The sequence below is a fragment of the Serinus canaria genome, chromosome 4A (assembly GCF_022539315.1).
Source record: "Serinus canaria isolate serCan28SL12 chromosome 4A, serCan2020, whole genome shotgun sequence".
NCBI classification, from domain to species: domain Eukaryota; kingdom Metazoa; phylum Chordata; class Aves; order Passeriformes; family Fringillidae; genus Serinus; species Serinus canaria.
The window spans coordinates 16789838-16807847 of record NC_066318.1 but is presented as its reverse complement, the minus strand read 5'-3'; the positions used below and the strand labels follow the sequence as shown (position 1 = coordinate 16807847).

General features: G+C 47.6%; 1 protein-coding gene across 2 annotated transcripts in view; it reads left to right on the top strand.

Moving 5' to 3' along the window:
• The first annotated feature begins 9371 nt into the window (after positions 1-9371).
• AMOT (angiomotin) overlaps positions 9372-18010 on the top strand; it is a 51832-nt gene continuing 43193 nt past the window's right edge. The window contains exon 1 of one of the 2 annotated variants that reach the window (XM_018914270.3): positions 9372-9489. The gene's annotated coding sequence lies outside the window, so the exon portion shown is untranslated. Of the gene's footprint in view, positions 9490-12242; positions 12846-18010 lie in introns of those variants that run through there. The other variant, XM_009090303.4, reaches the window with a different exon arrangement.

The following is an 18010-nucleotide window of genomic DNA, read 5'->3' as shown; positions in this document are numbered from 1 at the left end:
AAAAATAAATTGTAAATAGAAATGGGCCATAAGACCATAGTAGCTGAACCCTTGATGGCCAGCAGCTGAGTATTTCACTGACTGACTTTCCAGGGTCTTTAAGTTTTGCCTGCTCATACTTCTTTGATAGGTTGGCTTTTACATTTTTATTGCTTTTGTTGAGAGTTTCTGGGCCAAGGAACGGTCCCTGTCAGAAACATAGTGGAAGAAATTTTAGAAGCAAAGCTGTTGCAGAAAGCTCATTATGTGATGGAGTTAATAGATACAACAGGTTTAGGGGGCTGATACTAAGAGCCAGGTGAAATAAAAAGTAAAGAACTTAAATCCTTTGGCTATACCAACCCCATGGAACGCTCTAGGCTGGGGCAGAGGGGCTGGAAAGTGCCTGGTGGGAAAAGCCCTGGAGGTGCTGGTCAACAGCAGGTGTGCCCAGGTGGGCAAGAGGCCAATGGCACCTGGCCTGTCCTAGCCATGGTGTGGCCAGCAGGACCAGGACAGTGACTGTCCCCTGAGTGGGCACTGCTGAGGCCAGTGCTGGGTTCACTTCTGGGCCTTTCACTTCAGAAAGGACATGGAGGGTCTGGAGCATGTCCAGGGCAGGGAATGGAGCTGGGAAGGTGCCAGAGCCCCAGGAGCAGCTGAGGGAGCTGGGAAGGGGCTCAGGCTGGAGAAAAGGAGGCTCAGGGGGGACCTTGTGGCTCTGCACAGCTCCTGACAGGAGGGGACAGCTGGAGTCTGCTCCCAGGCAACCAGTGATAGGACAGGGGAGGTTCAGGTTGGATATTGGGAAGAATTTCGTCACGGAAAAGGTTGTTAAACATTGGAAGGCGCTGCCCAGGGCGGTGGTGAGCTCCTCATCCCTGGAGGTGTCCAGGGAAGGACTGACGGGGCACCCAGCGCTCTGGGCTGGCTGACAAGGTCGGGATCGCTCAGAGGCCGGGCTCGCTGCTCTCGGAGAGCTTTTCCAGCCCCGCCAGTGCCGTGATTCCCCTCGGCCGAGGGGCGCTGCCCGCAGGAGCCCGGCGGCTCCCCCGCCCGTGCGGAACTACAGCTCCCGGCCGGCACCGCTCGCCGGCCCGCCGGGGGATGCCGGGCGCCGTAGTTGCAGCCGCCTGCTGAAAGTTCCCCACGGCATCGGCGGGGGGCCCTTGCCGCAGCTCCCCGGCGTGGCCCAGCGCCGTGCCGGCTGCGGCGGCCCGCGGGGAGCGGCCCGGGATGGATGTGCGGGCGGCCGCGGGGCCCGGCGCCCGCGGGGTAAGGGCGCTGCGCGGGTGAGGGCGCGGCCGCGGGGCGAGGCCGGCGGCCGGCGCGGGGAAAGGCCGGCGCTGTCCCCTCAAGCACTGCCCGGGACGGGCCCCCCCGAGGCGGGGCAGGGCAGCCGGGTGTTCCCGCTGCCCTCACGGGCATCTCTTCCTTCCCCCGGCGGTGTGGGGCTGTGCTGGGGCTCAGCCCGCGCTGTTGGTGGCTCTGGGGGAGGCTGGGCGCGGGGAGGCGGCGAGGCTCGGGGGCTGCTGGGGCTGTGGGAGCCGTCCCTGCTCCTCTGTCCGGCCCCTGCCGGCTCCGCTGTCAGGTCCGGGTGGTGCCGGGGATGCTTTGTTTCCCGCAGGCTATGCCCCAGCCGCCAGGGATGGTCCCTGCTCTGCCCTTCTCCTCCCGCACCTGCCCCAGCTCTGAATTTAACAGGAACGTCTCCGAATCCTCCTGGCTTTGGTCTCCGGGAGAGCAAATTTGGAGGGTGATAATCCCCAAAGGGTTAAAAGCTTTGCATCCATGCCTTGGTTCGGCCGGGGTGTACGGTCATTGTGGATTTCATTCACAGACTGAGTCAGGCAGGGCCCTAAATACTCACCCTGACTTCTGCCACATGGTCTAAGCAGCTCAAACCCCTTCTGCCTCAATTCCCGGGTACTTTTTGGGCACGGTGAGGGCTGGAAAGCCAAATCTTCAGTGTGGGGGAGCTGTGGTGGATAGAGGAGCTGGGGGCATGTCGAACACCCACTGCTTTTCTTGGTGCTGGCACCAGCCAAGGGCTGGCTGCAGCAGGTGGGAGAGCCCAGCACTTGCATATTTCAGGCTCCTGGGGGCTGTTCAGACTTCTCACAACATCCACACCCCGACTCCGGCATCCTCACCTGCACTCTCCCATCATAACATGCATAAAGAAGATCTCCACTCAGTTTTCAGGTTAAAATTTTCAGCATCGCCTCTGATAAATGATTCTTAATTCAGCCCAAATGCAGTATAAAATAGAAAATTCCATTTTAGTTCATTTTTCATTTTTATTCTTTCTATCACTTTCTAATGATGTTTTCTCATTAAGTATCTAATCACATCCTAGCATTTCTCATCAGTAAGGCTCAAGGTGCTTTACAAAAGAGGGAAAATATGATTATTCCAATTATCCTTATTAAGGCTTAGGTTTTGGGTAGCTTCTGCAGATAATACAGGCCATAAATAATTAAAAGTACAATCTAATTAGAAGAAATAACCAGTTGTAAACTGAAGTGCCACACTGAAGAAGGCAGTGTGTTACAAGGCACGGCCTTGTAACCTAATCTCCCTGATCAGAACAGGATCCCATTAACCCACAAATCTCCCCTCTCCTGACCTGTGTGCCCCTAGACAGGTAATTCCATGTGCAGGATCCAAGGGAGGGAGTCTCAGTGACCAAAAGCAGCTTGGAGAGTGTTCTACCGAAGTTCCTTGACATTTGAATAAAGGTCTTGTGTTCACCAAAATGTCCAGCCTGAGCTGAGCAGGGTTGGGCATCGAACTGATGGAGTATTTTAGCAGAAATAGGGTTCAGAAATAAGAAGCATTGCTCAGACTGGAGTCCAGAAGACACAAAAGAAGGTTGCGGTTTGGATCCACATCCTTAATAGAATTCTCACCTGACACTTGCTCTGAACTCTTTGTCAAATTTCAAATGTTGGACATGGGCTTTTCTGTTTGGGAATTTAGTTTGCTTGTGCTAAACTGGGTCTGTGTGTCCCGACACCTGCTGTCCTGCTGGGGGCTGGCTCCATCAGGATCACTGTTTATCCACATAATTCAGCAGCAGGACTATGTGGATGAAGTCCTTGTTCTCATTCCAAGTACCTGCTGTCATGTCTGAGTAATTCTGTGGGAATGTTTTCACTCTGATCTGGGCTTACCCAGCTCTCTGCAATGACCTAATTGCAACTTTCTTGTTAGGCATAGAAATTTCTGAGTTTGGCTTTGCAGTTCACCTTCTCAGCAAGTAAATCTCTGCTCTGAACACCATCTACTATCAATTCAGCCCAGTGTTCATGAGGGATCATGAGGCTGATTGGGGCAGTGAGTGTCTACAACAGCTTCTCCCATTGTAGCATTGCCATGTCTAACTCAGAGCAGGTGTCAACCACGTAGTCATGAAAATTCCTGAGTCTGGTGATCTCTAGCAGCTTTTTTACCACTAAAGGAACTGCACCTGTGTTGGTCTGGTGTTGTGTAATTTCCTTGTAAGTTGGTGATATGAGAGCAGCTACAAATAAAGCTTCCTTTCTGCCTAAGCCTGGTGGGGCTTAATCTTGGCCCAGTTGGTGCAATTTTCAAATGTAACTCCAAGGGTTGCTGACTGCAAGTTACATTGAAATGAGTCCCAAAGTTCCTCAGGGTCTTGGACAGACCTGTATCTTGATATATCTGTGCTGTAATTTCTTCATTTGTGATGTGTTGACTGTAGGTCAGTCTCATTGCTGGAAGCTCTGAGTAGTGAGGCATGGCTGGAGCTCCCAGTAATGCTGGTGGTGCTGGGATGTGCTGCACATGGCATGGGAGGACCTGCAGAGATGAGGAAACTGGGAGTGCAGACATTTTGAGCAGCAGAATGAGGGAGGATGAGGGGGAAAAATAAAAAAGTCAGGAATGAAGACTAAACCACCACCAGGGTTGTGGGTGATGATGAAGAACATTCTCGTGTGCTGCTGAGGAGAGGGAGAAGAGCTTTCCTGGAAAAGTGCATTTCTACAATGAAGCCTTTGGTTTCTTCCCTTGCACATTTGTAGAGCACTCACATCTTTCTTTGCCTAACCCCAGGAGAAATTTCCATTTCCTTTCATTTACCAGTGTTTGGAAGGAGATGAGGCACTGTTGGGCTCCCTGATTAACTTCACCTGTGGGAAGCTCCATGTAAATCCCTGGATTTCCCAGTCCTGACACCCAGGAGGTGTTTGTGGAGTCGAACACAAGGTGGAGGTTCCTGCACAGGGAGGGTTTGATGCTGTCCCAGTCCTGTGACTCTTAATCCTGCCTTGCTTTGAAGTCTGAAGCTCAGGAGTCTGCATTAATGATCAAGGGGCAGAGCTGAATACAGAATTCCTATGACACAAAGGTAAAGCTGTGGGTAGGAATGTGGGAAGAAAATATTTAAGAGCAGCCTGGCATGTATAGTTAATAATATTAAAAAAGTAATCATGTTAATGTCCTATAGGTGCTCAGTTTCTCAAGGCTTTGAGCATCTTCCCATCCCTTGTAGATCACTTGTCTCTGGCTGGATCCTGTCATGTGCACGATATTAAATTCCTTGGAGAGTAGAAAACTTCAGGTTTGAAAACTCTTGTCCTTCTCTGCAGTGGGAAACTTGCTCTGCCCCTTAGGCAGGAATGTCTGGTCCTCATGCAGTGTTTCAGAGCTGTGCTTGGCATTTGGCTGTCACTCTGTCCCACTCTGCCAAGTGTCAGTGATCCCTGAATGCTTAAAAAGTTCCTTGGGACTCTGGGCAAATGTGAAGCTCTTCTAAATTTGAGATCTGTCAAGAGCAGAATGCATTAGAACAATTATTCCTGACTTTGACTTACAGCTATGTTAAAAGTCACTTATTTTTACCACAGAGTGTGTTCTTTTTAGGGCTCTGAGCTGTTTAATTCAGGAGCTGTTCTTCCCAATTTTTACTTCAAAAAAGGAAAACAATCAAAAGGGCTGTGTATCTCACTACACATAATATACAGATATATACAGCATTGTGAAGTCTTGTGTATTTTTTTTGTGAACACAGGATTTCTTTATGTATTTAATACCACAGAGTAAATGAATATTTATGGAGGTGTCTGAAGTTTTTGGGTCAGCTGTGTCAGGTAAAAATTTGATCCAAATCCCAAGAGAAAAACCCTACCTCCGACATTGCATTCCCTTCTTGTCCCCAGGGAATTAAAAAGACAAAAATATTTTAAGCCATTGAACGTGCACTGAGCTTTAGTACATTGGCTAAGAAGGAGTGGGATGTCTTTCCACAGCTACATTCAAAACTGAAGAACAAAAAGCTACCTTGAAAAATGGCCTTTGGGAAGCAGATGGCAGAAGCCAAGAAACTCGAGCCCTTTGCTAATGAATACTCTGTCCTTAACATTGTCTCTTTTGTTTCCCACACTTCCACAAGCTGCACATGGATTCAATTTGCCAGTTTTTAACCCTTCTTCCTGGTGCCTGCTCTGAGCACGGTTTGGGAGCTGGGACAGCTGGCACTGAGGTGCTTGGCTTGGGGTTTGTTTTTGCTGCCTCTTTGTCCCTGTGCAAGCTCTGTCTCAGGTGTGCGAGGCAGCCCAGGAGAAATGGCTTGGGTGCATCCTGGGGAGAGAGAATCAAAGCTTTTCCAGCTTCCTGGCAAAGGGTGGAACAGAGACAGGGCTGGGAGCAGGTTTGCTTTGATGAAAACACAGCAGCATTCCCACTGTGGCTCCGGCTGGGGAAGGTGTTGGAGCTGGGCTAGGACTTTTTTAAGGAGAGCTGTTTGTCTTGGCATAGCCCAAAAATTGATGGAAAGTCAGGGTGGAGCCAAGGGATTTGGCATTATGGGAATTCTCACACCAGCTTGTCTTTGTGTGGCAGCACCACAGAAGTGCTTTCTGCTGAGAGAAGCATTTACATCAGATGTTTATTTGAGACAGTGAAATTTATTCCAGTGAGTGATGATTGCCCAGAGTAAATGCAGTTCTTAGTAATGACTGTGTTGTTTCCAAAAGCATAACTAGCTCCTAGAGTTGCTGTTTGCTAAATTGTTAGGGACCTAATTAATCATCAATTTAAAACAAAAATGGCATTTCATATCAAGAACATAATGCACTTTCATCCCTCATTTTTCTCTTGATAACTGTTGAACAAAGATCACCAGCAGAGAGTGCTGGTGCTCTTCCAGAATGTGGCAGCAGCTTTTGAAAATGATTGAAAATCTAATCAGACTTTTTTCCATAATTCTATTTTTAGTTTTTCATTTACATGAAAATGAAATGTTAATCAATTACCTGTAACTTGATATCTTGCTCTCTCTAATTATCAGTCTTTTGTAGCTTACTACAGGGAAAAGACTGCTTTTAGGAGCATATCTGTGTATTCATAAAAATTCTAATTGGCACTTTTTAAGAAGTTATTTAAGAGAAATTCAACTATTTTATTTCAATACGTTTTTTGTACCTAGCATTTTTTTCTCCTTTCATTTCTCTTTTTCAATTTCATGTTCAGAACAAGCTGGTTACCGTACAGCTTCTCTGTAGCAGGGGAAGATGGTTCTGCTCCTGCAATTATCAGAACTCCTGCATGCACATGACACTCAGTGTTTCACTGAGACCATGCCTTTACCCTTCCCAGGCACTGCAAGGTTGCTCCCAGACAGAGGTTGCTGTTGGCTGGACCTCTCTCATTTTTCACTTTTGAGTCTGCTTCTGATATCAGCATTAAAAATGAGTTGCAAGAGCTTTAAATCAAAGGGCACTCCCTGTCCCCCATCCCTGTGGTATTTATCAGTACAGCTGCACCATTTTAAGGCCTGGAGGCTTTGAAGAGGTTGGTTTTTTTGGTATCAAATCAGCCATGGTTGTCCCCTCTTAGGCTTTATGGTCATTGAAATATCAGGATTAGCAAGTCTGGTTTTTGCTGCAGAACCTGCTGTACATCTTGTTCACTTGTAATTTCACACAATCTTTAGTCCTTGAGAGCAAACAAATACTGAGCTGAAGTTCAGTGCCTCCATGCCTTGCTTTTACAGTTCACTCTGGTCCAAATACACTGGAAGTTGAGGGAATCTTTCAATGAATTCCAGCAGATTTTAAAGACTCATCTCTTTTTAAAGGGACTTGAGAGGTAAGAGTGCAGAGAAGCAAGGGTGTGGTCAACTTGCCTACATTAAAGTTGTTAACATATAATAGACATCAGCTAAAGGCTTACAGGTCCATCTTAGGGAGAAGAACAGTGTTTTGTAAGGAAATCACTTTGTCCAGACTAACCTAATTCTGCCCAAACTACATTTAACTGCCGGGCCCTGAGGTGTGAATGTGTTTAGGGCAAAGCTGCAACATTTGTTTTTCCATAGTTGGCAGTTGTTTACCACTCTCCTGGATACACAGCTCTCTTCTGCAGTTCTGCACAGAGAGGGGCCAAGGTTCAGCAGTTAGAATAATTCTCCTTACAGGTGGTACCTGATCAATCACCTCACGGGTGACATGTCACTGCTGACCTCTATATTACATTTCACTGTGGTAAGCTGTTCCTTTTCTCCCCCTTCCTTGCAGGCCTTTTCTTCACCCCAGGAACCACGCTGCACTTGAGTTACAATCCATTAGAGGCACCTCCCAGACTGACAGACTTTTAAAGCTCTTCACACGAAGCAGCATGAAAAATCTTAGATGAGCTGGGGCTGTGTTACAGTGTAAATCAAAGTAGAGACAGGACATGAAGTTGGCTTTGCAGAGGTTTCTGTATCAGTTACTGCCGTCCCAGAAGTTATGTGGTCATCAAAGTTTTATTGTGTAGAATTGGTAAAATAATACACTTGTATAGAAAGACACAGCAGTTCCTAATTGAAGGCCAGAGGAATAAGTAGTGTGTAACTGTTCCTGCTCGTGTGTTTTGAGAATAGAATTTTTTCTAGCAATTCCACGCATGTCAAGTTTGATGGTGGTAATTTCTGGTGCTCTTGATCTGTGAATAGCTGTTCTTGCCATCTTGAACTACTCATGTAGTTCATGCCTCAGTCTCTCATCTGTCTGATTCCCTTTCCATTCAGAAATTGTAGTTGCTCTCCAGCCATACCCAACCCAGGACCTGAGGGTGCCTTCCAGGCCTTGTTACAGCTCAGGGCTGAATGTAGCAGCAACACCAAATCCTCTGCAAATGACTCAAAGACAGCCATGGCCAGCCTGAAGGTGCTGGGTGCTAAAATCAGGTGGTGAAAGAGCAGCACAAGCTGTAGTACTGCATGTACTACTGTTTGAGCTCACTGTACATGTGGGCAGCAAGGCAGGGCCTCTGCAAGTGCAGACTGAACTCCCAGCCTGACTTTGGACCAACCACTCAACCTTCTGGTACCTTGGTGCTTTCTCCAGACATTTCTTGTGTGATTTTTATGAGGCTTTGAAATCTTTTAGTCTTGGTTTGATCTGTGTTCCCAAACATGTGGTCTTGGTTCACTCACTTCCTTTTATTCGATGAGTATCTGTCAAACACACCTGCAAGTGTCCAAGGCCAGGTTGGACAGGGCTTGGGGCAACCTGGGATGGTGGAAGGTGTTCCTGCCCAAGGCAGGAGGTGGAATGAGATGAGCTTTAAGGTCCCTTCTAACCCAAATCATTCTGGCATTCTACTTTGTCTTCTATGACAAGAAATACACTCTCCCTTTTCAGAAATTCCTGCTCCCTGCTCCTGCTCACATTCCTGGCAAACGTCCTCAGTTCCTCTTCTTAGTTTTTTTCCTGTTTCTTTGTATTACTGTCTGTTTACTGTAGGGTCATTATTTTGCCCAATAATGTATTTTATAGACAAAGAGCCCCTCACTTTGGCGGGGACGTTCTGTCTGGCCCCAAGAGCTAAATGCCACTTCTGAGCCCTGCTAACACTTTATTTTTATGTGCAAGAAGAAAAGCTCTGTTAGGCTGGCCCGAGATCAGAGATGCAGGGAAATGAATTCAGGGCCCTGTGCAGTGTGCTGAGTGGATGCTGAGCTGAGCTGAGCTGTGTCTGTACAGGAGGGATAATATCAGCAGCTTCCTGAGCTCCAGCTGCTGCGGACAAAGGGCGCCTGAGTTACAGCCATTCCTGGAGGGAGGAACTTTAAGATGGAGGAATTTTAAAGAATGTGAAGGACAACCTCTTAAAAAATTGTAGGTGGAGCAACTCCAGGTTTTCCTAAGCCCGAGATTTATTCTCCTACTTTGAATTAGTTGCCGTTGTAGCGCTTATCTTTTGTGCTTTTTAGCACAACCACCGTGACCTTTGTGTGATTGCATAAATTGGCCCGAGCACGCTGGAACAGTTATTAGGAACCCCTTTCTTGTGTTGTTTCCTGAATTCCCACATTGTGGCGTGATGTGTGTATGGAAACTGCTCGCTTCCTCCGCTGGCAGCCGTTCAGATGTGTGCTGGAGCTCCTGAGCACCGGCCTGGGCGGGGAGCTGGGTGAAGGGAGGATACAGGGGGAGAGTGCTTCAAGGAAGAGAGTTTGGATTTCATGCAGCTTTGTTCTTTTGCAGTCCCGATAAGGTTGGTATCTCCAGTTGTGTGGGTTGAACACGAGCAGTGCTCCTCGAATAGGCAGCAGAGGAGCCGAGGTTAACACGCCTCGGGCAAGGCTCGCTGCTCCCCAGCGCTTGCATGAAGCAATGCTTGTGCTTTCCTGATGACTCTGCCTCCTCTCTTTACTCCCATATTTTCTTTGAGCATGTGGGAGGGAGACAGGATGTGTGACTGAAGCACAGTTTATAACTCTTTCCTTCGCTCTAGCTGTGCTAATTTCCCTTACAACGCTGCCCCACCGCATCCAGCAAACGCTGCCTTCAGTAGCTGCTTCTCCACTGCCTGTTTTTTTTCCTTTGGCGTTTCAAACTGTAAGGTTATGGGATGTTAATGAGCTGTTTACATGTGTTTCTGCATTTCTTCCATTAAAACATTCCAGTGAATGAATGTTGGTTATGAGGGGGGGAAAAAAATAGATGTTTATAGATGCTGCATTTGGGATTTCTGTAATTTGACTTCCTGAATTTTTGGCCAAGTCTTTCTTTTCAACGCTAACATTTGGGAATGTCGAAAAGGACTGATTTGCTCAGAGTGATTAAAAGGTAAATGGCTGAATCATGCCTTCTTTCCTCACATGAAGGCCAAATTTCACAGTGCAAGGATTTGACATGTGGCCAGTTTTTGCACTTTCAGGGGTTTTTTTGGAAACTGGTGGCATCTTAGCCTCAAACCTTGCCAAACTGGTACTGCTTAGTGGGCTTCATATTTGCATGATCAGGCCTTTATGCATTAAATCAGCTGTGGACACACCGTGACAGCTGCATTCAGTTTTCTGTTTCGCTCTTTTTTTTGAAATTACAAGGTAAGGACCAGGAGCCAAGTGGAAGCTGTCCCTGGGAGATTGTCCTCCTCTGGAGTTCAGGACAGGAATGGCCTCGCTGGGGGAGGATTCCAATGCTCCCTATGCAAAAGCTGGAGGAGGAGGTGGATTGTGAGAAAGGCAGGGTAGATTGTTTGTACACAAATAAGTCCCTACAGAAGGACCAGTTTGTTATCTCTCAGCCTTTTTTAGACTGGGGCTTTGCCCTGATTACAGGGATGGGCTGAGGAGAAGTTAGTGTTGCTTAGCCCTTTTCAGAACAAGAACTTTGCCTCTCTCCTGCAAAGACTGCAGAGCTGACTGTGTTACTGCCATTACTAATCCTCTGTTAGATCTTCCAAAACAAAACTGTCCTAAGTATTTCTTTTTAGCAGCATTTTGGGATCCTTTTACAGGCTTTTGAATGGGGTCACATGCACAAAGGTGGTGAGTCCATGCTTTGCTATAAAGGTTGTGGAATGTTTAAAGATAAACTGTTTTAGGAGTTGAAATTCCACACTCTGATTCCAGGCACTAAAGCCTTCAGCAAATGCCACCTCTGAGTGGCCACCATCTTTTATCTTGTGATAAAATGCTGAAACACAGCAAAATCAGAATTGTGTTTGGTAAGAACTGAAGTGCCTTCAGTCTCATCTTTCCACAGTGACCATTATTTCCAGCTGTGGCAGAGTAGTAGAGGTCTGTGGATATTGCCTATAAGGATAGCCTAAGCTTTGGAAGATCACATGATGTACATTTTGGTTTTAAGTAGAACACTATATACAGGGATCTTCTTTAACACCCTGTCTATATGCAGTTAGGCATGATCAGTCCTTGCCTCGTTTTCATTTATTTTCAGCATTTGGCCAGCAAAAATGGGGGTGAGTCCTGGGCTGGTGTACATTGCAATAAACCCATTTCAGTCCAGGGGCTTGGCAGGTTGGTTTGGTGGGGCTGACTCCTGTCGGTCCTTCCACAGTTGCCCAGGTGGCACCTCCTGCAGAGGGACCAGGGCTGTCCTGGGGGACACTGGGCACAGCACCACCAGCCAGGCCAGGGAGGGGATTGTCCTGCTGTGCTGTGCTCTGCACTGGAGTCTTCTCACCTCGAATGTTTTGAGCCGTTTTAGGCACCATAGTCTAAAAAAGAAATTAAGCTTTTAGAAGAGTGTACAAAGGAGGCTATGAGGATGGGGAAAGGTCTAGATGGAAACTCTTATGAGGAGTGGCTGAGGTCACTTGGTGAGTTCAGCCTGGAGGACACCTCGTTGTGTCTTCAACATCCTCCCGAGGCGCAGTGGAGGGGCAGCTCCGATCTCTGTGAGCATGGGCAGGAGCCAAGGGAGCGGCTGGAGCTGCGTCAGGGAGGCTTAGGTTGGGTATTCGGGAAAGGTTCTTGCCCCGGTGGGTGCTGGCACTGCCCAGGCTCCCCAGAGAAAGGGCACAGCCCCAAGACTGCCAGAGCTCCAGGAGCGTTTGGACACCGCTCCGGGCACAGGTGGGGTTGTTGGGGTGCGTGCGCGGGGCCAGGATCCGCAGCGCTGCTCCCCGCGGCTGGGGCCGGTCCGTGTGTCCGTGTGTCCGCACACAATAGCGGCGGGCAGGCGGAGCGGAGCGGAGCGGGGGCGGTGCCGCGGGCGGGGCGGGCCCGGGGGCGGTGGCGCTTCCTGCCCGCCCCGGCCCAGCGCTCCCGCGGGCCGCCCGCGCCCACAGCAGCGGAAGGAGGCGGAGGAGGGAGCCCAGCCGCCCGTGCCGCCGCTCCGCCGCGCTCCGTGCCGCCCAGCCCGCCCGGTGCCGCTCCGCCGCCGCTCCGCCGCCGCGCACAGGTAACCGGAGAAGCAGCGAGCGCAGCCGAGCCCGCCCGGGCGCGATGCCGCGGGCCGCCCTTCGCTGCCGGGGCCGCGGGCGCTGCCACTGCCCCGGGCGGCGCTGCCACTGACAGCCGAGCTGCCACCGCCGGGACGCGGACTTTCCCCTCTTTGTGTTTATTCTGCCTCTCTCGAGGTACCGCTATCCTCCTCCCAGCGACCGCGGGCAGGTCCTGGCTGACTCTGGGATTTTTTTTTTTACCCCCGCTTCCAGCTCGATTGCCTGTTCTGAAAGTATATTTATTTTTAATAAAAGAAAAAGTCGAGCTATAAATCCAGTTCGTATCACATTCCCCGTACTGTGGAGTCCGGTTTACTTCTGCGGTTAAAAAAAGTTTGCTCCCCATCCTCCGGTTTTATTGACACTGAGGATGAAGAAGGATTTGCAAATGAAAGCGCCTTGAAATACAGCATCTTTTGGAGAGAGCTCTGCAGTTCTCCAGCCCGTTAAATCTCGAATTCCACCCTTTGCCCCTGCTGAATCCACTGTTCTGCCCTTTACTCTCTGGGGTAAAAAAACCAAACAACAACAACAAAAACCCGAGGGGAAAAAGAATACCTTTGGCAGCAGGGAAGCTTTGTGTGACTGACCCAACGAGCTACAAGTGTCCAGTTTCTGAAAAGAAGAAAACCCTTTTGTCTTCAGCAGATCAGTAGGTAAGAGATGTGCTCATGCTGCAAGAGACTCTGCATTCTTTCTCCGGCCTTAACCTGGGAGTTAGACTAGCTCTCTTCTCTGTCAGCTTTTGTCCATCTCTTCTCTCTCCTGTAAAGTTTGCTTTTTATCTTGCAAAAGGCATAAAAGAACAAAATATGCTCATCCACCTATTTCACCATTGGTAGTAAATTGCCAAAACGAATAGTGATGTACTTGTGTGTAATTGGATTGAGTAAAACTCGGTGGAAGTCGCTGAAGTGGGTTTGTGTCAGGCTGTGTTTGAAAGCAGCCGTTTCTTGTGGTGCTCTTTTCTTTTGAGAAAATAATTGCAGTCATTGTGCTTGTAATCCACGTGTTGAGATTGTCTTTGCTGGTCGTGCTGTGCAGAGGAGCATCTACATGCATTTCTGTATCACACGTGCAAACAGGGCTGCCACCATCGGCTGATTTCTTGTTTCACACTGGAATTTGTTTTACATTAAGTGCTTTACTGCTGTGTCACAAGGTGCAAAAGTGTTGCACCCATAATTAGCACTCCTTAACAGATTATTGAACATGGTCAGGAGCACGCTTGGCACTGTGCACAGTGAATATGAGGGGATGTTTTCTTTGTTTTGAGATTTTTTTCTTCCCGAAGTAAGACTGAAAACGCAGCAGGGACATGTGCACATAATAACTGGATGGAGGCCCAGTCTCTGTGCAGGGAAACATATTTTGCAGAATACTCCTTTCTGTAGGGGCCAAGTGCTGAGTGTGTCCTGGTTTACAAGTGATAATAACACACTGAATGTCTCATTTTCCTTCTCCCCCAACTCTGTACCCACATTCCTCCTTCCTTCTTTGCTAGCAGGCATTTCTGCAAGGGAAGGACCTGCGGAATTTTGTGTGGCTGCTAGTGGGACTCCTTGTGTCAGGGAAGATTGTATTGTTCCCTGTGGAATCACACAGCATCCCCCAGCAGGAGGAACTGCCTGTTCATGTGGTGAAACCAACCTTGACATTGAGCTCTTCCCTGCTGCATGGGTTTTTCCTGTGGATGATACAGGAAATGCTACATATTGGTCTGTCCTGCTCCCTGTTCCTCTTTCTTTTTTAAGGTTTTTTTTTTTTTCCTTCCTCTTCCCTGGAGGGATTTGTGTGGGAAAAGAAGGTGGAATAGGTGGGGCAGCAAGGCAGCGTGCTCTGAGCTGCTGGACCCTCGGAGACCTGGGGGTGCCTCAGTCTCTGCTGAGGTGTAGCAGCCACTGGGGCACCTTGCAAGGGGACTGGGGCAAGTGACTGGCCAGGATCCCTCCTGGGGCAGAGGACAGGGTCTTGGTTTTGGCTTGCTGTCTCACGTTTTTCTGCTTGACTGTTTCAGGGCACTGAGCCTTTTCTACCACGTCAGGTTAGGAACACAGGAGCTGTGTTCTCGAGCTTTCCCTACACCCTCGTGCTGCTCCCGTGTGAGCCATGGGCAGCATCACCTCGGCTTTTCAGGGCTGCTGTGAAAACATGAACCCTCCCATCAGGCCCATGACCCTGTTAAATCTCTGGGTCAGACTTTCACCAGGGTTACCTCAGTGACTGCTCCTCGAGGGAGCAGGGTCACGAGCTGACCCTGGAAAAATTTGTGCCGTAGTTGAAGTTGCAGGTTCATCTGGGACACCTGGTCTCCCTCTCTTTTATTTCCAGGACACTTATTTGCAATATAACCCCATCCTTCAAAGATTCCTGGGAGCCAGAAAGACAATGTAGAATGATTTATTTTTCTTGAGGAAAGGGTTGGATTTCCAGATGGAGGGAATGGGTGCCTGCTCATCCCACAAGTGCTTTGCCTTCTGGATTCTGCAGGTATTTTGCAGGCAGTGCTGACTGCCCTGGGGAGGGGGCTGGAGGCAGAGTGGCCATGTGGTGGGATGTGATCTTGGAGTTTGCCATGACACTTGAATTTAAATTGTGCTGGCTGGTTAATGTGCTGATGGTGTGGCTCATCATCCTGCCTGCTCCTGTGACACACAACATGAGATTGTGCCATAAATGTGGGACAAGCAAAGCATTCCCCTTTCCCAGAGCACACTTTGGACTAATGCTTTGTGGCAGAGAATGCCACAGCTGGGCCACAGGGTTTTCATATGCCTGATACAAATGTATAAAAATTCTCAGTGGCCTCTAATACAGCTCAAAGGGCAGCTGATTTAGACGTGCCTGAGTGTTGAGGTCAGGAGATCACATTCCATAGGTTACTAGATGAAAGTGCTTCAAGAGGGTATAGCATAAATATTTGATTCATGTAGAAGGGATTGGTGCAAATCCTTTTGTTCCTTCCCCAAAGATGTTCTGGAGGAAAAGCACTGTTAGGAGGGGGAAAAAAAACAAACCCACCGAACAACAGAAAACTTGTAACTTCTTTGTGCTGGAGGAAGTTGGATGGTAACATAGTGTATTATTGCTGAATTCCACTAAAATTCTTCTCGTGGGATACACGGTCTTGGAGAACTCTGAAGGGAACTAATGTTTTTAAGTGTAAAATGACTCATAATGCATGGGCTCTTGAGGTTGGGTTTAACATTGTATGCAAACATTGCCAGCTGGTGGGGATCTTTTGGGATAAATAAGAACTGTATTTGCACAAGAAGGCTTGAATGATGCATTTCAGATGCATCCTGATTAGCATAAGCCATTCACTTTGCAAAAGAATAGCCAGAATCCCAGAAGTGGAGATAATTTAATAGTTCTCTTGTTCTCTTTAGTCTGTCTTGCATCAGCAGACTGACCAATCTTTTTGTTTATTTAGAAATAAGGTTGCATTGCTTTGCTGCCACATTTTCCTAATCATGACAGTGAAATTGAGAATTTGCAACCCCCAAGTTCTCAGAGCATAAATGCTTCTCCCACTTTTAGCCCTTCCTTTTGTTTCCAGTTGAGTGTGATTTAATTTTTTTTTTTTTTGGTGATTATTTTGATAGAACAACTTGCACCATTTAATTCTTCCTAGGGCTCAGCACAATGATGCCTTGCTCCATGGCTGGGGCTTACTGTCACTGCAATGAGCAAACAGCTCAGGGAAAATTTGAGCTCATTAAAGCTTAATTTTCTTAATGTGGAGTAAAATATGAGCTTGGTTTAGATTGTTGTAGTAATGTATACACAGGAATAGGTCTTCAATTTTAGAATTATCAACAGTCCAAGAGTGTGTTAATGTACAAATACTTCTGGAAGTGAAAGAATTTGTCTGTTTATACCCCCCTTGTGGGGCAGAACTCCTTGTGCACTTTTTGTTTCATTCTTGCTAGCAGCTTTTAAAGAGCTGCAGAGCTCTGACCTGCAGGGAAGACAAAACACAGTATAATAAAGTTCTTACAAGTTCAGAGTATGCATTAAACTAAAGCCTGGCTCCAAACACCTGTAAATGATGAGATTCTCTGTTTGGTGCAGAATATGTTGTGTGCTGGGCTCTGTTGTGAATTAAAAGGAAAATGATGACCTTGTTCTTGGCAAAAAATTCTTGGATTAATGGATGTTCCCACTTTGGGCTGAAGTGTAAATGCTTTCAGAATAAAGTAAGATGCCTGTTTCCTTCTATCTGGCTGTTGTTGCACATTCCCACATTTCAAGGTATTTTCAGACACTCACTTTTGAAGAAGTCCTCTCAAAGGGTTCAAAGCAGCCTTATGGATTTTTTTCTTCTTCTTGCTATTGTGGACGATATAGTGGGAGTGGAATGTCCTTGGTTGCCAGTGTTTGCTGCTAGGTATCCCCCTTCCATGGAGACCAAGTGTTTATAAAAGTGTGAGAACAGCCATTCTTGGGGATTGGCAATAAGGTCCAGGCTCTCTTTCTCCTCTTCTGTCCACTGAAATACAAGAGAGGACTTGGTTCCTCATAGAAGTGTTCCAAGCTGCCTGTTGCTGGGGTTATACACTTGCTGGAAGCACTAGTGGATTTGTCAAAGTGATTTAGTCCACTGTGTTGAATCTGGGCCACAACCCATTTCTCTAAGCTCATTCCTTTCAGGAATTCTTTGCTTTTCTTACTTTCTGATGAGTAGGTTCTTTCTAGGTTAGGCTTCCACTTCCCTGGTACCTGATCTTCTCTCTTCATGTGCCCCATATGTGGCAGCAGCATCAAATTGCAGACTTAAATCACTGTCTTTTATGAAAGAGCAGGCACCTACCTGTGAATCCAGTCTGGCTGCAGGAGTTGTTAAACCCTTTTATACAAGACAGAGTGTATTCCCAAGCAGCTCTGGAATGCAGTGCTGGCCACAGGAAGAACTTCATGCTGCAGCCTCCATGGCCATACCTCCAGCCTTTCCAAAAGCATTTGGTCCATGCTTTGGACAGATCTGATACTGCAACTGTGTCCATGTGAAAGTAATGGGCTGTATGGAGAACTCTAAGGTCAGCAAATATCCAAATCTTGCATATTACCTGGCTCTCCAGAGTAGCCTTGAAATGTTGTCTTGAGGACAGGAAAAAGATCCAACAGCTTTGGGGGAAAGTAGTGTGAAGTTGTTCCTAGGAGCAATAATTTTTTAAACATGCAATATAGTCTTTTCTTACTTGCCTACTATGCCTGTAAGTGAAAGGAATTTTTTGTGGTTGATGGAATTTGTGTTTACGTGGACACTTGGATGTAATTTTAAAAGTAAGAATAGATTTAAAACATACCTGTGTATAAATGGCCATTCAGGGCAAACCAGGCATTTGATGTCAGCAGGAGCTCGGTGCATGAGAAGTGAATAGGAATAGAAAATGAAATATGAATTAAAAAACCCCCCTGAGAGCCGAATTCAAAGACCTGTGGAAACAAACGCCTCAAAGCTTTAAAATCCTGTCTTAGTAGAGTGGAGAGGTTTGTGTGAGAAGCTCAGCCTAGGTGCAGGAGGAACGTGTGGTGGAGTCTCCCTGGGATGGAGCTGTGGGTCCCTGCTGGTGGTTGTTGGATGTGTCCTGCTTGTCCTGGGCAGCTCCCACAGGGCTTGGCTGGCCCTGGAGAAGTGAGGGCTCCCTCCTGTTCCCAAGAGCTGAGTGTCTCCTCTGGTCCTGGCAGGCACTCTGCATTCTTGGTCCTGCAGAAGGGCTTCAGAGATAAATGCTGCCATTCAGACTTGCTGCTTTTTTACTTTCTCGTCCTCTCTGAGAATGACTCTTGTCTAGTTTGGTTGTGTCTCAGCTTAAAA